Source organism: Ambystoma mexicanum, chromosome 4p (genome assembly GCF_040938575.1).
Source record: "Ambystoma mexicanum isolate Mex_15411 chromosome 4p, UKY_AmexF1_1, whole genome shotgun sequence".
NCBI lineage: Eukaryota > Metazoa > Chordata > Amphibia > Caudata > Ambystomatidae > Ambystoma > Ambystoma mexicanum.
Window position 1 is genome coordinate 60475443 of NC_090927.1, and position 23790 is coordinate 60499232.

Below are 23790 nucleotides of genomic sequence, written 5' to 3' on the forward strand. Positions count from 1 at the left end.
GTCAGGATAGGCTGCCATGTTGGGCTTCAAGAGTTTGAGGTCCTGAACATTCAGTAGTTCCAGGATTTCTCTATGGAAAATAGGTTCACGCTCCAAATACAAATCCCTCCAAAGGCGAGCGTCTGTCAAAAAGAAAAGAAACAGGCCCTCATTACGACCCTGGCGGATTTTTTCCGCCATCGACGGACTTTCCGGCCATGGCGCAAAGTCCCTTTACGCCATGGCGGATGGCGGACTTACCGCCCCATTCCGAGGTCGGCGGGGCGGTAAGTCCCCATTGACCCATTTACCCTTCCCCATTCCCATTTCGGCCCCATAGGGCTCAATGGGAGTGGGGAAGGAGTTAATTACGCCACCGTAAAATACGGTGGCGTAATTAACACCAAGGTCCCAGAGCGCCATGGATTTTTCCGCCCGCAAAAAGCGGGCGGAAAAATGACCATGGCGCTCCGGGAACTCGTAGTTGGCGGTAAGGGGTCCGCGCAGCTAACGCTGGCGCAGACCCCTTAGCGCCAGGGTCGTAATGAGGCCCACAGTGTTAACATGGCGACCACGTAAACCGAGAGAGATCTCTTTCTAAAGGAAAGGAAATGACTCCTTCTTCATAATACGGAGCCGAAGGAGGAAGAGCTGACAGTGGCCAGATGGGAAGCTCATTTAGTAACAGTTTGAATTCATTACAAGTAATGTCATTTTTTTGTACTATAATTTCCCATGTAACTTGTCATACTATGAGTAACTAAAAATGTCATACATGCCAACTTTTTGCCTCAGCAGGGATGAGGAGTTTGTCACAAAGATCAGGAGAATTACATTTTCCCATTGGATTGAATTGGGGTTAGAAATATTTTAGGAGGGAAAAAGTAAATTATATATCCGATTTAAAAAAATTAAATCGGGAGGGTTTGCATGTATGCCAATTTTGGGCACACTCTCTATGCAATTGGAGTAGAAAGAAAGTCAGTGAAGGAGATATGATAAAGGGCGGGAGGGAGAGGCATTTCACAGGATGTATTTGGTGGGTCGGAGTCAACATGAGAAGGAGGCCCTGGTCCATAATTCGGGTGATACACATAGTCCCAATAACATTAGGTCAATGACTTTCCATTCGGGGCCATAGAAGAAAATTGTGCTGAGGGTTCAAGTAACTGCTGAGGCATGTGTCCCTCGCTAAAAGGCCACTACTCTGTGTTTTTCTAAGATTCCTAAAAGTTAGTTAACTATGATATTGCTATGTGCGATATTAACTTGCAGTTTTATTTGAAATGGGTATGTTTACATGTAAACTGCATGGACATTCCCTTACTGTGTGGTTATTAAAAGTGTTTGCTGTATCTTTAAACCACCATACATTTTCTGAGATGCTGCCTTCACTGCTCAGCCACACTATCACTTGGAGAGTTAGACTAACTCTGAGGCAAAAGCCTGTAAAGCAAGCAAGGTGATATACCTGGGACTAGAAAGAAGTCATAATATAAATCCCCTCAACATCTGGTGGCCGCCATGGGATACAGGCTTGGGATACAGGCTTTTAGGACTCAGTGAGCACCTGTGATAAGTGCCATTAGGAGGCCTACATGAAATGTGTAATGTCATGAATCCAGTGATATAATGTATTTATTTATTTATTGATTATTTGTTAGCAGCCTTTACAACAGAATGGTGTTTCCGGGTGCCACCAGGCAAAGGTGGGGAAGGCAGCGGAGCAAGGGGTGTAGAAAGAAAAAAGCAGTAAAGAAATGATCGTGGGAAAATGTTCTTCCCATGGCCAGGGAAGGGCAGCCACTACCTAATCAAGACCCTGTGGGTGGCTGCCCGAGAGAGCATCATATGGGAGTAGAGGACCTTCACGAGAGGGAGAGAGACTGGTTGCAAGAAATACAGCACCCACCTTTCTATTGTGGGTATAATTCAACACCCCCAGGTTCACAAACTGTTATAGTTTATTGTGGTATTGAACCCATCCAGTCATCTTACACTGACACCAGGGTTCCTTCTGACAAATTATACCAAAGTACTGAGACAAGAAAGAAGACTGTAGCGATAAAGATTACTACAACCAGGAAAACTACACTGCCAGGAGATGCAGGAGACCAGGTGAAAAGCGGCAAAGGGGCGGAATGCTTTTCTGAGCTGCCGGCAAGCCACAGCAACCGTGGGGCGATTCGAAGAACACAAGAGCAGCCAAAACGAACCAGTGAGCCCAAAAGGGAAGAGGGGGCCTCCGGGGCTCTTCAGGGGGAATGATGCACACCGTGGGTTGAGATTAAGGAGTCTGCTAAAGTGGGCAGAAAGCCCTGTGATAAAGAATGAAAGTAACGAACGAGAAGGGCAGGGGTTACTGACCCAATTGATGAAAAGGGAATGGACAAGGATGTTGCCAAGTAAAGTGTGCAAGTCTCGAACCAATTTATGTTGTGAAAGGCAGTGTGAAAAGTCCTGGCAGGAGAATAAACAAGGCAATGCGAGTTTGGAACCTGCATCCAACTGTATATCTGGAACATTGTAAAGCCGGGTCTGGAGACCCACACCTGGAAGGTGAAGTAACTTGTTGTAAATTCCTGGCAGGAAAGTAAATCAGTTATGCAGAAAATTCCATAATACAGCTACCCAGCTCACACACACCTAGGTCGTAAGTATCCACATATCCAGGTATAGAGATATGCCTTAGATCATTTAGACTGGAGTACAAGGACCAGTACAAAAATACATATTTTATTCAATATACATACATAGTACTACAACAACATACTAAGATATATATAAAAAACAAGCATTTATCAGACTAGTACAACATTTATATCCAGTTCACAAATCTACCTTCATAAGTCATCTCTTACTTTTACCAAGGTGGGGTGAGGTTAATATTGAAAATGAGGGATACATTTCTATATGTTAACCCTCTCTATTTAGATTTCAATCTTGTCAACAGTTAGTTAGTGGTAAACCAGGCCAGACTAAATATGAATCAAATATTGTGAAGTCCTGGCAGGAGAACAAACCAGACCTAAGTGAACACTAGGCTGGAGCCCTGCATTTTAAGAGTGTGAAATCTAGAGGTGTCACCACCTCCACCTCACTTACCTGTCGGAGGGGGCGCGGTTATGGATTCCGACGCGCCCCATCCTGGCGCTGTTATCCCCGATACCGGTTGGGGGGTTCGCGGTTGTCCGCGACACCCGGCGCTTCCGGGGATTCTGTGTCCCGGGGCCTGCGCATGCGCGGAAGACCGCGTCTTGGTCTTCGCGCATGCGCAGTCCTCGAGACGCTTGGGAAGCCACAAGCTTGCTCCCCAAGCCTCGTTTCGGACGCGGCAGCACTCGGGGATAACACGGCTTGCGTTCCAAGCCTCCCGAGTGCTGCCGGTCTTATTTAAGGCGCATGATCCTGAAGCTCACCGCGTCTCAATGCGGTTTGTTTCACGGATCGTGTCTTCGCTCCTGAAGCCTCGCTGCTTCAGCTCCAGTCCTTGCCAGCTCCAGCCTGCTCTCCTGTCCTTGCCTGCCCTTCAGTCCTCACCTGCTACAGCCTGCCCTTCAGTCCTTGCCTGTTCAGCCAGTCCTTCAGTCCTCACCTGCTCCAGCCTGCCCTCCATTCCTTGCCTGCTACAGCCTGCCTTTCAGTCCTTGCCTGCTCCAGCCTCCTCCAGCCTTGTTCTACTGTTGTGCCCGCTACAGTCTTGCTCTACTGCCTCGCCTTCCAAGACTTGCCTGCCTCCTCCAGTTATTTGCATCCTCTGGGAACACCACGGCATTCCGTCAGCAATTCTATCTTGCTACACTGCTCCAACACCGCAAGAACCAAGAAGGTGCACTTTAGTGGCGTTGGGAGCTGGTCCACCTCTAACCCTGTTGACCCTAGGGGAAGGGGTGTGCTGGTTTCTCGCATCTCATATTCTTCAATCACCTGTCGGACAGTCTGGCGACCTCACCAAGAACAACTACCGGAAGCCCAGGTACTCAGCGCCCAAGAGACGCAATCTTTAACAGAGGGAGGGGAAACATACCCCCTGAGTGGAATAGTTGTAAAATATCTGTGCACTGAAAACAACTGTGTACTCTAAAGGACTGTGCTCCGTGGAGTAAGTAAAGGGGTGAGGAAGAACCCTTGATTGTGTGATGCTAGGGGAAGGGGATCTCACCCCCTTCATTGTAAAGTTGCCTTTGACCAAGGAAAATAACTGTGGTAGAGAGAGCTAAAGAGAAGTTGAGAACTCAAGGGAAGGAAAGACCTTCCTCCATTGTTCTGAGAGCTGTGAAACCTTTGGGAACTTTGATCATTTGTGCACCGTTTGGAACTTTGTGTTGGAACATTAAAGAAGACTACAGATGGTCAGTTGAAAGACTTTTTCCCTTTTCCCTTTTTATTAGGTTTAGCTTGTAAGGGTCAGGATAGGATTTTGTACACAGGGCGGAGAACTCTTTATATTTTTGGGCATTCTGACATTGACATCCTTTATTTTTATTAAGGCAGGTAACCCCCTCATAGTGTTTGGCAAGATAGATCTTTCTACAACCCTTCTTTTACTTTAATAAAAATCTATAACAACCACTACAATGGGCCTCATTACGAGTTTGGAGGTAGCCATGATGTTTTTTTTGGCATGGCTACCCCAAAACTCAGGTCCGGGTCCCGAAAAAATGGAATTACCAGGCCATTCTGACCTTTGCGGGCCCGGTAATTCCCATTTTCGGGACCTGGACCTGGTACGTCCCCATTCCCATTTGAGACTCCATGGGGATCAATGGGAATGGGGAGGATGGTGCTGCTGCTACCATCCTGGTCTGCTTGCGGGTGCCCCTCTGGACGCCTGGTCTGACCATGCGTCCAGAGTGGCACCCGCAAGCAAACTCGTAATGTTGCTAGGGGGTAACAACGGCGCCGTTGTTGCCTTACTTCAACACTTGTAATGAGGCCCAATGTCTCTGTGTCCGAGTCGTACGTCTGATTCATTACAGTAAGAAAGTAACTGCAATGTAACTACATAGAATTGAGCTCTACACGGATACCAGCATAGCCACCTCAAAGGCTGACAAGTTGTCAAGCCAGTGGGAATTGAGTCAGTTGGCATAATAAGAGCTGACTTGGTTGCAGCCATCAAGCAGTTTCTAAATGAGTTGATGGCCACTGTAGAGGAGGGCATACCATAAAAGTCTCATTAACACTTAATGGGAAACCCCTTGGCAATCTTAAGCACCACTACAATAATCGGGCATTAAGACGTATAGGGCCTCATTACGAGTTTGGCAGTAGCCATAGTGATATTAGCACCCTGGCTGCCGCCAAACCGGGCTCCTTTACCGGGTTCCCAGAATGGGGAATTACCGGGCCATTCCAAGTACGGAGGGCCCGGTAATTCCTCCCTCTGGGAACCCGGGTCCAGACCTTCCCCATTCCCATCTGAGCCCCCTGTTGTTAGCTCCCTCTACCCCTTGCGGGACCCGGTAACGAAGCCTAGTTTTACCAGGCGTCCTTACCGGGTCCCGCGAGGGGACCTCGTAATCAGGTGGAATGCTGTTAACGGGTCCGCACCCATTAGAGGAGCCCTTTAACCCATTCCGCCGGGGTCGTAATGAGGCCCATAAACTATAATATAGAAGAGCATGTTTACATTCTAAATATGAAACAATGGGCCTCATTATAAGTTGCGCGGTGTGCTGAACATGTGGCAGAAATACTGTTACTGCTGCATTACCGCACCACCCAGCTACAAGTTGGGAGTTAAGATGGAAGAAAAACCACCAGAAACAATCTGGAGGTAATTCCACCAATTTACAGTCCAAAATTGGCCAATTCAGCAGTATTACTGCAAGTGGTAATACCGCCAAAATCCCCCATGGAGTCCAAAGGACTCCGATTATTGGGGACTAACCCTGCCAATCACCACTTGTAATCCGGTAGTAAATAAGGCCAATGTTTGTTTGCTAATGGCATCATGGGCCTGGCACTGGACTGATTGACCTCAATCCTCTCTGACCGACCTTTCCAAGTTCAACTGCGCCCTTTTCTCTCCTCTATCACACTCTCCACCTGCGGCGTCCCTCAAGGCTCTATCCTCTTGCCGTGGTTCTTCAACATCTACCATGCCCCTCATGCCAAGCTGATCTCCTCTGTCTCTCCTCACTTCCAGTGTTATGCAGACGACACAGAGCTCTCCTTCAAGCTTCCGTCTGCTGCCTCCTCTTCCTCCTCTCTTGTCCCTGATTGTCTGACTGCTATTCATGCATGGAGTGCCACCAACTATCTGTCTTAATGCCAGTAAAACTGACATCCTTCTCATTGGGACCCCGGCTCCCTCCTCCTTCCCTCCTTCCCTTCTACCCTCTAGCCGCCCTCTATGGGCCTTCTCCCACCACCCTCATCTTTGACTCCACATATCTCTCCTTCTCTTCTCACATCGTAGACCTTGCAAAGAAGGCCCACTATCAGATGCACCTCTTCAGAGGCACTCTCCCTTTCCTCACCTTTCCCCAGAAACACAATGTCTCCAGAGCTCTGGTCCTCTGTAGGCTGGACTACTGCAACAGGCGCTTCCTCAATCTTCCTTTATCCTCCCTTTGCCCCCTTCAACTAATCCAGAATAGGACTGCAAGACTTATCCTTGGTCTCAAGCCCAGTGACCGCATCTATCCAGCCCTAAAACCTCTCCACTGGCTGCCGGTTGCTGCTAGGATCAGGTTCAAGACCCTCAGCATCATCCAGAAGGCTTTCTGGGGCCTGGAACACCGCTTCATCCAACTCTCTCTCCCTAAATACCTCCCTGCTAGAGCCCTTTCGTCTTCTAGCTCCAACCCTCTGGAAAGGTCTCCCTGCCCCTCTCAGGCTTCAGCCAGATCTCCTTAAGTTCCAGAAGCCCCTCAAGAACCTCCTTTTTTCTTCTTCCTTCCCACTCCCCCTCCCCTGCTAACACCTCCGTCTGCCGCAGTGAATGGCTGCCTTGATCCATCTGAGTTCTACAGAGAACCAGACTCCCCCCCCACGCCCAGTCCACCCTCCTCCTCGCATTTAGCATGGGGACCCTCTCCACCAACACCCCATGCAATTCCTGCCACTTGCCCTCCTGTCCGCCCCTTAGCACTTGCCTAGCCCCTCTTGGCCCTTCCCCCCTTCTCCACCTCCCCCTTTCACTTGCACCTCCTCTCTCCTCTCCACCCTGCACTTCCCTTCCCACCATAGCATTTCGCATTTCACGCAGACAGCACTTACCCCGATCTCCCTTGCACTTCTTGTTATTGCACTTGCACAATCTGAATGTCACAAGGCCTAGTAGGACCATTATTGTTATCGTTCTCTCTTGTTCCCCCCTTTTTTGTCTTGTGGTGCCTTGACACACCATTTTTTGTATATGCATCTCAGTAAAATCCCAAAAATAAATAATAGTGAAATGAAGTGGTGAATGTCAGTTTGATATCTACTATATATCTACACTTCGCCATAAACAGCTTGTTAACATTTTGTACATGATGTAATGTTTAATTATTCATGATAAACTGGAGCTCTTGATGTTAGTTTGATTTAGGATATTTATTCAAACAAATGTTATGGTTTACATTATATTAGAGGATGCACACAAAATGTTCTATTTACTTTACTTAGGATGAGATTGCTAAAATGTGATTGGACTTCTGTGAACTTTTCAAAGATGGCTGCTACCAGTTGCAAAAAGCCCTGTACTTGATATGAACGGGATGTGGACACTGTGTAAAGTAGCGACTGTAATTCAAGAAGTATATATTTTTTACATATTGATCTCCAGTAGATAATTTATGAAAGATTTTAAATAGCCCGTTTTACCATGTTGGGACTTAGAGCATGCAGTTAGAACACGTTATGATAGGTTATGTTCTCCAAACCCATAATAATTTGGCCGCCGCGAGTTTCCCGACGGTGCGCATGACATCACATCATGTGAACGGGCGGTTCACTTTAAAATATGAGCATGGGGCAGGGAGTGGCTTTTTCACACTCTCTGCTCCATTGCTCGCGACTTGAAGCATGACACATAAGAATATTGACTGTGTGAGTAAATGTGTTCATGTGACACAGAACATTAGATTGGTTGGATTGTCTGTGTTATTGATTACAATGATACGGTTCTTAGTAAGAACATCTTTACATTGAGTTTGGTAAGGCTTTTTTGTGATCTTTTATATTTTAACATCTTGGCTATATTGAGAAGATAGTGATTAATAGTATATTTCTTATTGGTTGGTTTCAGAGCTAGAAGGTTAAAGCTCATTTGTTAGCGCAGAAAGTGAGAGATTAGCAGGTTAGTGTTTGTGAGGCTATTTAAAAAGTTGTGATGATATTGTGTTTATATCTAGTTGAGGGCTAATCTATACTATGTTTGTGACTTCAGGAAGAAAGCTCTTATTCCCCTGAAGATTCATTTGAGATCCGAAATGCGTTGGGCATGATTAGGATTGAAGATTTGTCATCGTTTTGAAATTCTCCTTTCACCTGAAGAACTTTTGTATATGAGTACTGTTCAAGAATTGAAATTATTATAAATGTTTTTTTAACTTGTATTGAATTTGACATGTGAGTACAGAAACAGAGTAATGATGGGTACAGTACGGTGTGACCAGTTCCAAAGACAAGGGCCCCCCTACAGCATTCCCGGTCCGTTATAATGTAAAGAAGAAAACCCGGCTCAGGACCACCAACCCGTTTCCCCAGCATACAGTATCCACCAACATTCCCCCAGGGGACTGGGTGGACTCACCGAGAACAAATGTGCTGTATCAAAGGAGGCCTGGCCACAATCGCAGGGTAACTCTCTGTGAAGTCAATAAATGGAGCCTAGACGAGACATATTTGGCATAACGACCTTCACACAATGCTGGAATTTTGTCTGCAACCAAAATGCTCCAAATCTTGACCCACCATATTTGAGCAACTGGGCCCTCAGCAGTCTTCCAGGTTTGGGCAATTACCAATTTCGCTGCCGGTAGTAAGTTCCAATCAGGATGGCCATTGGACCAGTGAGTGGAAATATTCCAGCCCCCCTATAGCCCAATATTACCACACATGAGTCCATGGGCAGGGACAACCCTGTAACGTCCTTTATTCTGTAAAGTACCTCCTTCCAGAAGAGGCTCACCTTAGGGCACCACCACACCATGTGAAAGAGGGAACCCACAGCATGGCACCCCCACCAGCAAGTAGCAGGATATGTTCTGTCAATGTGGAGCAACCTTTCTGGAGTGAGATACCACCTATAACAAAACGTATAGGAACATTCCCTATGACGTACCTGGAGGACTTAAGCATCCTACCCCATATTATCAGCCATTTCTCACCCTCAATGGGTCCCCTCAGGTCCCGTCCCATTTAGCCATATATGGTAGGCATGTGACTGTGTTCCCTGTATCCAAATGTTTATATAGCTTCGAGATCCTACCCCTTGTCACCCCCTCCTGTAGGGATAGCTTCAAAGCAGACATCGTCCTGGTAGCCCCCTTCTATGTGTGCGGATGAGGAGCCCAATGTCGCAGTTGTGCGTAGCGGAAGCGTTCAGATTCTTGTAAAGTAAAGGTGTGCTTACATTCTTCAAACGTCATTGCACTGTTATCTTTATAGAGCTGCTGTAGGTTTGCTAGCCACCCGAAGCCCCCTCGCTAATGGCCAGGCTGAAAACACGGGTTATCCCATACAAGTGTGAGGGGCCCCAGCCCCATGGACAGTCACCATCTGTGAAGAGCCCTCCCCATCTAGTAGGGCATGCATTTGTTCGTTACAAGCAGAGAGAAACCCCATTCCTGCCCCAGATACCTCCTGTCTACGTAAGTTAACTGAGTCAAGTCAACTGCTGATTGAGCCTGTTCAATTAATTTCCACTTTGGCAGCAAAGTGGGCTTCCCCCAAGTAAAAGTATGAGAAAGCTGCATGGCAAGATTATAGGGAATAACATCGGGGACCCCTATACCTCCCACTCTTGCTGGCTTCAGCAGGACCTTCCTGGATATTCTAGCATGCTTGTTCCCCCATATAAACTCGAAGACCTCGAAGACCTTCCCCTGACGTGCATAGAGATCCGGGTCAGGTATTCTCACTGGCAGTGACGAGGACAGGTAAAGCAAGTGCAGGAGCAGATCAATTTCGACCGCCACGATTGGGCCAACTCAAGATATCTTCTGGCATCCCCACCTGCTCAAGTCCCTAGCCAGTTCCTGAACCAAGGGAAGAAAATTAGCTCAATATACCTCTGAGATCCTACTTGTAATGCGCACCCCCAGGTAGGGGACAGATTCCTGGATCCACTGTATTGAGGCGAGAACTCCAATCGTATTCCTCTCCTGGGGCCTAAGGGACACATCCAACCTGTGCGTTTTACCATAGTTCTCCTGGAATCCAGATACCCTCCCAAAACCTTCCAGCTGATGCAATAATGCAGTCAACAAGGATCAAGAGTTGATGAAGGTGAGCAGGACATTGTCTGCGTAAAGGAACACTGTGTAGTCTGTCTCCCCTACCCTGATACCCTCCACTGCCTCATTAGCTCTGATTCGATTGGCAAAAATCAGCGGGGATAATGGACAGCCCTGCCTTGTGCCTCTAGTGATTGTCAATCTAGCCGACGGTGCCCTATTAACTCTAAGATGTGTAGATTGATGTTGATAAATCGCCATGACCCAAATAATGAACCTGGGCCCAAACCCAAACTGTTCTAAAACACTCCAAATGTAACTCCAGTCCACCCTTTCAAAGGCTTTATGAGAGTCGAGTGCAGTAATAACCATGTCTAAGCCCAATCATCTCCCGACCTCTAGAAGGCCCAGTACCCACCGCACGTTGGCCTGTGCGCAACAACCGATTATGAAATCTGATGGATCACTGTCTAGAAGCCCTGGGAAGACCTCCATCATCCGACGGCCCAGAATGTTTGAGAAGAGCTTTGAGTCCACATTAGTAAGAGTGAGAAGGATTTGAGTCACACAGCAATGGGTCCTAACAAGGTTTGGGGAGCAGGACGGTTGTAGATGCACCCATAGATGGGGTAACCCTTTTAGTGGTCATGAACAAGTTAAATAAGTCCACCGGGGGGAACAAAGATGCTGCCAAACCTTTTATAAAAGGGATACGTGAAACTATCAGGACTTGGATCCTTGTTCTTCAGTATCTTAATAGCCCATTCTACTTCCTCAGGTGAAAGAGGCACCTCAAGAGACTCCCGACATTCGTAAGAAAGACAGGGCAAGTGTGCATCTCTCAAGCATTGTGCTTGGGCCTCTGTCACTGGAAGCTCACCCTTAAATAATGATTTAAAATGTGCCTCGAAGATTCCCATTTTATCAGCTTTGCCCCGCTGCACCACCCAGTGGCCTTCGTGCAAGTCTAGCACAGAGTTCACGGTTTGGAGCTTGCGCAGCTTGGCTACTAGTAGGCGATTAGCACAATTCCCACTGGCATAATAAAACTGCCTGGTTTTCAATATTGCCTGAGCTATCCTATCCACCATATGTGCCTCCAACGGCTTTCGTGCCACCCAGCAGTTGCATAATGCCCTGCGGGACCCCCGCCTTTTTTGCTCCTGCTCAGCCTGGGCAACCTCCTTTTCCAATCCCGCCTGAACCAACTTTCTCGCTCTAGTGTAGGCTGCTTATCTACTAATGAGTTCCCTCCTAATCGCGGCCTTCATAGCATTCCACACCATGTCCTGTGAGGGGCCTGAATTCTCATTTTCCTTGATGTAATTGGCGATTACCTCCCCAATCTCACCAGCCAAGACAGGATCTTTGAGTACTGGGTCATATGAGCTCCAGGGGCGCCTGGGCCTCTTGGGCCTATACAATATTGCCAGGGCCACCGAAACAAGGGTATGATCAGACATCATTCGTATACCCACTTCTGCACCTCGAACACACGGATATAGCACACTGGGGATAAGAACAAGGTCCAGCCTAGAGAATCCTCCATGGACATGCGAGTACAAAGAAAAGTCCCTGTCCTCCCGGTGCACCAGTCTCCATGTTTCAACTAACCCTAGTTCACAGAGAAAAAGACTGAATGCTGTGGAATGCTTGAAGTCTAGCTGAGTAGATGGGAGAGACTTGTCAACCAGGGGATTGGATACCAATTTGAAATCCCCACCCAGTAGGACCTTTCCCTCAGTGAAAGGTAGTACCTGAAGTAAAACACTTTCCAGAAATATATCCTGGCCAACATTTGGAGCGTACAGGGACACCATAATAAACATTAGTTCCCATAATAATCCCTTGACACACATATAACGTCCGTGTGGATCCCGTGTTTGAAAGCGCGGAAGGAGGGTGGGAACAAGGGGGAAAAACAAACGGTTTCTCAGAGCCCTTGACATTCTGAGACGAAAATAGTCTGCACAGGCAGAGTATGTGCATATAATACATTTAACAGATGAGAGACGGCAAATAGGCTTGAGATGCGATTCAGCAGTTTTACCATGTGCATTTTGGTGTGAAGACAAGGGAGAACCGACAGACGATCTTTAAGCGCAGTGCATTCAGATTGTGCAAGTGCACAGACATGCCCTATTTTTCTTGTGTTTTTCACCCTGTATGAGCAGGTACACGATAGAGAGGGACCTTCCCCTTAATTTGCTCAGAACTGATTTCCTTTTCACTGGGGAGTTTAGTCCTTGTACATACCACATGCCCATCAGCATGAGGTCCTCCCCCCGGCATCAACCACTACTTCAGCCAGTATTGCCCCACCAACCAAGACTTCCATCCCTCAGCAGCTTTGCTGGATTTCAGGGGTTCATTTTTTCCACCTGGTAAGAGTGTGAGACTTTTTCCCACTCTTACATGTATTTTGCCATGTGTATTTCTACTGTTTGTGTGATCTTGGGCTCTGCATCACACCACTCCATGAGCCCTACTTTTTGGGCGTGTTACACAGCACAGTGTTCAGTGCAGTGACACAGGGTTGTCTTTGAGACTTCCCACTGACTCCATTTTTCTGGGGCTGACTACTGTCCCCCAGAAACATGTAAAGTTGCCATTAACTTTATATAGTCACTTTAAAACTGTAGACCCAGTATCCCCTATCTTACATGGAGTACTGGAAAGGGTTAATTCCTACCCCTTTTTGTCTATGCCTCTCTGAGCTTTATTTTGCTCTCTTAACACTAAGACTTGGCTGGTGGCAGTGGTATCTACCCTAACTTTTCTACTGCGATTATACTACATAAACATGGTACTGTTTTAGGCTATTATATTAGCCTCAAACTTAAACCCCACTTGATCAAATACTTTTTATTTCGACTCCGGTTGGGTTTTGTCGCCATTTCTTTTTGTTAAAGTCCTTCTTGTGTTTTACTTTGTTTGCTGGCTTTTGGCGGGCTTCTGTCCAGAAGCTCTCCTTTAGCGTCTGGGTGTCTAGGTGGGCTGAATGTGAGGGAGGTGTGTAGTCACCCACTGCACAAGGTCTCCTTGGAGACCCAGGCCGCACTTTGTCCTGATTGGCCCCCCTGCTGAGTGATTGACAGCCAGGTTGTGTGAATGGGGGGATTTTGGCATAAACGGCAGGACTCTTGGGCTGGAAGTCAGAGTCGCCACTGGAACTGCAAGGAACCGAACAGAAGCAGATAAGAAGACGGCTGCTGCAACTCCCGAGTCTCGGTGAAGCCCTGCTGCAGTCCTGAGCTATCTACCCTTCAACGTCAAGAGAAGATCCAGTCCGGAGTCTTTTTCCCTTGAGCCTGGTGGGATCAACCAGCTCACCTTCCACAGCCAGAGAATCCTCTTCTTGGTGGAAATCGCTGCACACTGCTGTAGTGGTGCAGATAGCCATCTCAAGAGACTCTCCTATTTTAAATTATTCACAGTTGCTTTGCTGCTGCTGGCTTCATCCCTGGGTAGTGCAGATCACTCCAGACGGCCTCCTTCTTGTCCCCACGACTGAAGCTTCAGGAACCGTGAGTCTGCAGAACTCCCAGGAACAACTGCCATAGCACCAGCTCTTCTTCATACGAATAAGGTACTATGTCCGACTTCGAGGAACTAGGGTGAACCCTTTTCTCCTCACCCAAGGCTTTCTTCCCTCTTATAACTTTTGCTTGCCTTTTGAAAATATCTAAGCACTCCTGGCAATCTCGAATCGTGAACTGTTCTAACATTGTGATCCTCGACAACAAGACCCCTGTCCCATTGACACTGGCGCAGGCCCATTGACTTTTATCTACGTTTTAGAAAGTGTCTCTTGATTCTATCTGCCTTGACAAAAGTATTGCTTATGATTTTTGACCCCAACTCTCTTGTGTTAATTCATGTGTTAAGTGTGTTTGACTACCGTAACATTTCTCCTCGCGGGTACGCGTCTCTTTTGTAAGTCCGAACTGTCATTACTGTCAAAAAATGATCAGGTAACAACCCCCGGTAACGTCTTTTTTTCACAACACCGGTCTGTCAAAACCAAAGGTACTTACCTTGAATTGTTCTGCACAAAGTGAATTGGTTGTGTGTAGTGTATTTTACGTGTGGTTTTAATTTAATAGAAGTGAAGTGTTTTGTGAACAGATGGTCTAAAAATAAATGTAATTTTACTTTTTAACCAAAAACCTTGAGTCAGTGTTTGCTTGAGTCACAGTAATTGTAGTCCTTTGTGTAATCTCTACTACTGCTCATTTGCTCTTGAGGTAAGTCTGGCTGCTCCGCTACTGCTACCACTCTAACTGTGTAGTACATGCTTGTAACAAAGGTGAAATTGTACTACCACCTGTAGTATTAATATTGTGTAGTGGTCCCTAAGGGCACTGCCCAGGATTCTGCCTAACAACCTGCCCTCAGAACAGTAACATAGCACAGATGTCTGACCCACATACAACATTTTAAAACTCAATCCCACACCCTCCCTTCCCTCTCCCCAATCCATGCTCAAACGTGAGCGTCTTCCAAAAATGTGGAAACTTCATCAGTAGCCCGACTTGGAGGGCAGAAAAAGAACAACCACAGTCCAGGGGACACACCTTCCCATCCCCCCTCCTGGATTCCAAAACCAGCCCCCCTCCTGGTTTCATTCAACTCGATCCCCAAAGGCAACACAGCAGATTCAGCACCCGGGACTCCCCTTAGATATCAGCTACCCTCACACAACCATGCTGCATTTAAGTGTTTCTAACTGGACCCTTCACCTGCCTCCCTCTGCCCACCTTGCACCATTTCTGCGAGGGTCCTGGCTCAATTCCTCGGCCAGGAACCCGCTCACTCTCTGGGTCTCCCCTGCCTGTCCCCTCTGGATTCAACAGACTCTCCACCTCCGTTAGTGAACACACCACCAAATGCCGCTCCTGATGAGTGAAATGGAGGGCAGTAGGAAAGCCCCACATGTATGGCACTTCCTTTGCACGTAACCACTCAGTCAGCGGATGCAGTGCTTTGCGTTTCACCAAGGCCGTTGACGCTAGGTGCTGATACAGGGAGTTGACATGTTGCGGAAGGTAATGGAAGACAAAGGTCTAGCTTCTGCCATTATGCGCTCCTTAAGCTTGAAGAAGTGGACCCGGGATAATACGTCTGCAGGTCTGTCCTGGGGCAGGGGGTTGCGAGACCTAGCACAGTAAATCCTGTCAAGTTCAATCTCATGGTCTGCAGGCAATTCGAGGATTGAGTAAGAAAGGTCAGCCATGAAGTTGGGTAGGTCCTCGTCCTACACCGTGGAAGAAATGGAAAAAATCTGGATGTTATTTCTGAGGGAGAGATTCTCACCATCTTCCTGTTTATCCTCCAGAGCATTGCAGCGAGCCTCCAGGGACTCCAGTCGACTGGAGCATTCTCCCACCTCGTACGACTGCTCCCAGAGAGTATCCTCCACCTCAGACACCCTGTGTCCCGCCTCTGAGACTCTTTTGCCCAGTGCCAGGATCTTGTGCGAGAGTTCCTCCATGCTTTGGTGGATCTCTTTGCTAATTTCGACCAGCAGATCCTGCAAGTCAGATTTTGTGGACATCTGTGTGAACATAGCTGGGTGAGGGTCGGCCCCATGTGCTTGGCCCGTTACAACCTCAGTGCGCTTGCTCTTGTCTGTAGTCTGCAGCATTGTGGAGATAATCCCCTGCTTTCCTATTTTCGGGGTTTTAGCCCTGATAAAGACAGAATGCAGCAGCTGATCCAGCCCGCTTTTTCCACAGGCTCACCCCGCTACAGGACCAGAGGTATGCTACCAGGGCAGCGTCAGACCAAGCGAGACCCTCACTTAACAGGCACTGAGCTGACCAGCATCACTCCCAGGGCTAAGCCCCAAGTAGAAAGGAGCCCACCGGGGTGACCACCTAGTGGCGGGGATGGCAGGGGCCAAGGTGGACTTGGTACGGCAGATTGGTGCTGACAATATCATCATAGATTCACTGTGTCACCTGCGGTGCGGTCACAGAAAGCTGTTTAAGTCTCATGTGCTGCAAAAACAGGGTAGCGTTCCCTGGGTGCTGTACTCTGCAGTGGGTGGCTTCCCATGTCACCTGGCGTCCCTGTGCACCCAGGTTCCTCTTCTCCATGCTCCCCCAGGCCGTCTCTTCATGCTGCCCACATTGCTTGCCTGCATGTGAGGATTCCCATCTGGGGAGATATTGGCTCGTGGAGGAGCCATCGCAGGCGAGCTGGCTACACCCACAGCTCAGGCACTCCCGGAGAGCGGCCAGCGTGGTCTGAATCAGCCAGAAGGGGCCGCGTGCTAAGTAGATGCTTCTGGGGGCTACTTCCCAAACCTGACTCATCGGGTCCTCTCCAGGTGCATGATCACCGGGGACTCCTCCAACACCGGCCACAGTCCCTGCCTCACACCTCCACCAGCCGTATGAGACCCTGCCGAGGGCTATGCCACTGCCGCCTTTGAGCTGGCAACACTCCCCCTGTTTCAGAACTCATGTGAGCTTGCTCTGACACCACTCGCCACTCGGGGCTGCCTGCCAAGTGCACTGTCTCCTCTCACAGCTGGTCCCAGCCCGGGGCCGCCATCTTATCGGTCGTCCTGCGGTGCACCATCAGAGAAGATGCTCAACGCCTAAGCGATCGCGTGGCACCAAAACAAACAGGAGTGTTACTGTAGGGCTCCGGATCAAACTCCCACCTCAGTCGTGTGAATCAGTAAACTCACCATACGAAAGAATTTGTATTTGTTTTTAAGAGTTTTCATGGACAGCATGTCCGATTAGATTGGCAACAGATTTCTCATTAGGTGTTAATGATAATTTTTTTTGTATGTAGTATTTAGGTCCTATGGTCAAGGACTAATCCACAGCACCTGAAATATAAAGACATTTTTTTTTAACTTGCTGAGAGTACAACTTTTTAATGTTTATTGAAGTCTTGCAGTCCATCCCGACCCATATCATTTGTTGTTAACTGATTTGCACTTCTTTGGGTTTGCACACATAGGAATCTTCTCTTTGAGCACAGGAATGCCTTTTTCTAAAATTGATCTAATGACCACAAAACAAACCAAAACATTAGGTTTCTTTGAGAAGGAAACAGTTAGAATTTTAGATTTAATTAAAGTAACCGAAACTGAGGTAACTAGCACCAGTAGACCTAATGAATCTATTCATAGCTTCAGAAATTAATTTGTAGGGAAATTAGTGAAACGTTACACACTGTGAAGCACCTGGGTTCTTCATAGCTGGATCCGAGGACGTGAAGAATCAATGTTTTACTTTGTCTGGAGATCCAGAGCTCAGTCAGGTCATATGTGTAATGCGGAGAACAACCCCCTAGCTCCCCTCCCTGTGCAGTAAACAGAAAAACGTGCCTAGTTGCTGGTTCCCTATGCCACACAACGTCTCCCCAGATTTTATGTGGCTGTTTTTCCGATGTCTAACCTTGTCTTCTGTTTTTCCTTGCAGGCGCTGCTGTCGACGATAGAGCGTGTCATGCTGTGGTGCCAAGATGAAGATTCCGGCGTTCCGGAAAGTGTAAAGATGAATACTTGGTTCGCCGAAGAGATGTACAGGTAAGAACAGCTTCCCCCAGTTGGTAAGTATGCTGGCAGGAAGCAGGATCTTCAAAGGTAAGTCTGAGCTCAGGCGACGGTGAGCGTTACGCTGCTTGCAAGTGTAGAATAATGCAAAGTGTCTGTCTTGAGGATTGGGGCAGCTTATTTAGCTGAGATCATGGGCACGCCCATTAGGGCTGGCTTACCAGCCACACCATACCACTCCTAGAGAGTGAGCATGTGCAAAGGCAATCCATTAGCAGCCACACCCAAGAATACACTTTGGGCTGCTTAATGGATGGAATGTTCAAAGTCAATTCATCCTGCTTAATAGATGGAATGTTCAAGGTTAATGCATCTTAAGTGCTATGTCCATAATAAAAGCTTTTTGGTGCTAAATGGATGTTCTTGTTCACTTTTTTTCATGAGCCTGGTGCCAAAGGCGCCAGGACAGTGTCCACCCAGGTCTCCTGTGCATGTGACCCCTGCAGGCCTGTGCCCCTGACTTCATGACCATGACAGGACCACGATGTGCCTTGCACCCCATTGCTATCCGGCACTACGCCAGGATGTATGCTAAATCTCTCTGTTTACTAGAATGTCTGGCTTGCTGTGGTCTCGCAAAAATTCCTAACAAGCACGCCTTGGTGGGACTAAGTCTGGTGCCATCCCAACCCTAGTTAGCGTCCTATCCACTTCTTCCCAGAATTGGCGTATTTCCGCACAGGCCCAGAACATATGGATCAGGCCACATTTTGGACAAGCTTGCACTGTTGCGTTACCAAATTTCGCAATTTTCTTCAGAGTTAAATATGCCCTATGAGTGACATATAGTTGGATCACATGTAATTACGCATTTCGGGACACTTTCTTGTGGTACCCGTTGATTCTACCCCAAGTTGCATCTGACAGCTGCTCCTGCATATCTGCCTCCCACTGTTTCTGAGTCTGTATTAAATTGCTTTCCGGTCTCGCCGTCAGTACCTCATATAGTCGTGATACTGCGTGTCCTTCTTCGGAAAAATCATAGTGTTTCTATCGTTTCATCTTCTACCAATCCTCCCTCTGACCCTGTCCATTTCAATGTTATACTGTGGAGAAGTGAGGCATAGGTTATGTGTTGTTCATCCCGCATCCCTGATTATTTAACCACTTCACCAAAGATCATCGGTCGACCCTCTTTCAGTAAATCCCCCAGTGTCACCACTCCTCTATTCTCCCAGTACTTCCTTATGTTAAGCCTGAACTGCGCATCTGCTCTTTTTAATGTTACCAGTGGGATCTGGGGTGAGTAGGGTACATCTTTGCACAGAAAGCGGAAGGCTCTTTGCCATATTGTCATGCCTAGTGACAGCAACAGGGGGGACTTAGGGTCCTGTGGACGTGTGGTCCACACCATTTCTTTCAAAAAGAATGGGGTGCATGCCGGTTGTAGTAACCCGTTGTCTTGGGTCTGTTCATCCATCAGCCAGCATGTGACAAACTGTAATTGGCACGGCACGATGTACCCCTCAAAGTCTGGCACTTTTATCCCTCCTTGCTCGTATGGTCTCTGCAATTTCTCCGACATCCTGCACCTCGAGTTGTGCCATAGGAAGCTCCGACAAGTAGTATTCAATGTCTCAAATAAGGCTTTAGGAATGTTAAATGGAACATTTGTAAAATAATGTAGCAGCCTCGGAAGCACTACCATTTTCAACAGTGCGGCCCTTCCCTTTAATGAAAGCAGCACCTTGGCCCAAAACTTCATGGAATTCTCTATTTGATTCACTGCCTTTAGTGTGTTCTGCGCATGTTCTACTTTAGGGTTATGGAAGATATCTACTCCGAGGTATCTGAATGTGTCAATTCCCCATTTAATCAATAACTCTGGTAATCTGCTACTGGTTTTCTTCTTGTACCCCGCGAGGGGGAACAAACATGATTTCTGTGTATTTAAGGTGATCGCAGAAAGGTCAGCATAGGGCTCAAACACCTCTAATATGTATTCTAAATTGGTCTCCAGTTGATGGAGGTAAACGAGCATACCATCCGCATACACGGAGATCAGATACATGCTGCCTAGTATTCTGATACCTGCCTCGTGATATTCTTTCTGTCGTTATACCACCAATGGCTCCAAGGCCAGTATAAATAACATCGGGGACCAGGGGCAGCCCTGCCTCGTGCCTTTACCTAGCTGCCATTGCTCTAATATAATGGAACCTGTTTTGACCCTCGCCACCGGGTTGCTGTATAGTAATTTTACCTATCTGATACATATGGGACTCATTCCAAAACCTTTTAACACTGCCAGTAGCCAAGGCCACCTGACAGAGTCAAGCTCCTTGACTGCATCAAGCGAGGTTACTGCCATAAGCCGAGTGCTGTCTTGCGGTTGATCTATAACATGGTGCAACGTCTTAGATTGCATGTTATATTTCTATTTGGGACGTAACCTGATTGCTCTGAATATGAGTTTGTGTATTACTGGTTTTAACCTGTTAGCCATCAGAGCTGTCAGTATCTTCCCATGAGTAGTGAGAGGGGTCTGTAAGAGCCACACTCAGTGTCTGGATTATTAGGCTTTAGGAAGGGGACTATAATGGACTCTCTTAATGACAGCAGCAGAATGCCCTTATCTAATGCTTCATTTAGCAGAGCCAACAGTGCGGGTGTGATCTCTGCCATGAATTCTTTGGAGAACTCACTTGGTAGACCGTCCACCCCTGGAGCCATCCTGACGGCAACCCCCTTATGGTATGTTCCAACTGCTCTATAGTTTTGGGGGCTTCGAGCTTGCCCGCCACTTCTGCATCTAACTTTGGTAGATCTATCAACTCTAGGGCCTCCTTTTTATCTCCGATTGTGCGTTTCCGATGTCTCTTCATATAGTGTCTTATAAAAATTATAAGAGCATTTGTTTATGTCCTTTCGTATCTCACTGATCTCCCCATTCTTTGCTGTGACTGCCTGAATCGCGTTACGCTCTGTTTCACTTTTGTACAACCAGGCTAGCAGGTGTCCCAGTTTGTTCCCTTTGGCGTGTTGCCTCTCCTCATATTTTCTATAACTCAGTTTGCCTAATCTGTCCCAGTGTACAAAACACTCCTGCTGGAAGGTGTTAGGGAGAATTCTCAAGAATGTGCTAATTCCCCTTACCTTTTGAGACCCCCAGCAACTTTGCTGGATTTCTAGGATTTGATTTTTTACCTGGGAAGAGTGTGAGCTTTTTTTTCCCATTCTTCCATGTATTTTGATGTGTGTTTTACTTTTGTATTCTTTGGTTATGGAGTTTTAAAACAACTGCATAGACATCATCTTTTTCTTGTGTGTCACACAGCACCTTCAGAGCAGTGGCACAGGGATGTCTTTCAGACTCCCCAGGTTTAAAAACCTTCTCTGGGACTGACTACTGTCTCCCAGAGCATGTAAAGTTAAATTGACTTTACTAGTCTCTTTAAATGTACAGACCCAGCACACACTATCTTCCTACAGAGTGCGGGAGGGGTTGCCTAGTTTCCCCTGAGTCAAAACACTAATTTAACAATCAAATGTTACCCTTTCCTACTTTAAATGGCTGGTGGCAGTGGTTTAGATCAAACTACCATGATTTTTCCTGACCGCGAACAACGGTAGCTAAGAATCGGGTCACCCATGTTTTTTAATATGGCGCCCAAGGCCTATCTTTAAAAACAGACTCCGGTCGTCTTTTTTCGCCATATGCTTTAGGAAAGGTCCTTCTTGTGTTTGTCTCTGCGTGTCAAACCAGGTTTGGTCCCTTTGTTCCTTGGCCTCTGGCGGACTTCAGTGCTGAAGCCCTCCTCTGGCGCCAGGGTGTCTGGGGTGGACACGATGTGAGGGAGATGCCCAAAGCTCCCTGTGCTTAGTCTCCTAGGAGACCTGAATGCACTCTGGTGTGATTGGCCGGCTGGCTGTCCGGCAAGGATAGCCACCCTGATGTGTGAGTGACAGCCAGGCTAGAATGAATGGGGGAAAACTGGTATAAAGCAGGTCTCTGGGACTTGGAAAGCAGAGTCGACCACTGTAACGAAAGAACCGAAGACCAGCTGAAGGAAGAGGACTGCTGCAACTCCTGCACGACCGGTGAAGCCCTGCTGCAGGTCCGAATTGCCTGAAACTCCATCGACAGAGAAGCCTTCAAGCTTAACTTCTTCCCTTGAGTTCGGTGGGAACAACCAACTCGTAAGCCGCCTGGACACCGTCCCCTCCTGGTTGAATTTTCTGCAGAGTGCTGTGGAAAACCAGATAGCTGGTGTGAAGGATACCAGTTTGTGGTCTTTAAGGCACTCGCACCTTAAACCGACGTTTTGCCAAGCTTGTGGCCTCATCCCTGGGCAGTGCAGGAACCTCCTGATGTCCTCCTTCTTGTCCTCACGACTGAAGCTCAGGAACAGAGAGATCTGCTCGAACTGCCAGGAACAACTGCCTCAGCTACAGCTCTTCTTCACTTTTAAGGTACTGTGCAAAAGCAGTCCGAAAATCTTTTTGGCCATTGTGAAATTGCGTGAAACTTTCCTCAACTTTGAAGGCTTGTCCTTCCCTAAACATTCGTCAAACTTTTCGCCTAGCCAAATTCTTCTAAACTCTGTGGCATAGACTTAACCATTAACTACCAGAACTGTGCTATCCTATACAAAGACTCTGAACCATTGACTTTGGCCCAGGCCTATGAACTGAATTGCTGGTAGTAGTTCACTATGAAACTATTTCTGCTATTGATTCTTATAACCTTGTCTTTTTACCCCTTTTAAAAGTATCTGAAGTGCCATTTTGCTCCCACTTCAGGGGAGCTGATCTTGTTCAGTAACGTATTGGTTGTGTATTTGTAGTATATTCGTTTGTGATATTGAGTTACTCTTGCTAGTGTACAGTTTTCAAACTGACTGTGTAAATAAATATATATTCTTTAAAAGAAATAAGACAGTCATATGTAAACTGGAACAAATCTCACATCCACATAATGTTACAAAAAGACGCTGAGGCAATAATAGAAACCTACAAAACGCACAATTTACAGGAGCTTTGGAATTTACCAAATAACAATGCCAAGAAACAACAAGACATGACAGCTAACGTTAATGAACAACAATGGAATACGAAAACAAGACCTAATAGAGATGATAACAAAATTGAACACCTCACGTGCCCCGGGACCTAATGGTCTTTCAAACGAAATAATCAGAAAAGAGCCTGAGCTATGGGCAAGTATAATGGACTCGATCCTCATAGCGATAAACACAACAAACCAAATTCCACAGTCCTGGAAACAAGCAACAATAATACCACTATACAAACAAAGTCCAAGGGAGGACCCTCGGAACGTCAGACCAATAGCACTATTGGATCCCTGGGCAAACTACTTGCATCACTTCTGGAAAAAAAAAAGAATTCTGGGCAACAGAGAATAACCGCTTTGCGACTAGGCAAACAGGTTTCACCGCAAATATAGGTACAAATGTGAACCTATTATTGCTTAACTTAATTAAACAGGAAGCAATACAAACTAAAAACAATGTACACACAGCCTTTGTTGACCTGCACATGGTGTTCGACTCAATACCTAGACAAAAATTATGGAGGAAATTAAGAACATGGAACTGCCCAGTTGAATTACTAGAAGCAATCAAACAACTTTAAACAAATACCACGATAACAGTACGAATGACAAAACATGGCAATGCTACTCCAAATATTGAAACTACTAACGGTTTGAAACAAGGGTGCCCACTGGCAGCTACACTCTACAATTTATACAATGCAGACATAGAAGAAGAAATGAATCATTGAATCTGCCAAAAATAAACTCAATTCCAGTTCCAATAATGATGTAAGTGGACAAAACTTTATATTGATGGATAAGACACCGGCTGGATTACAGGAAAG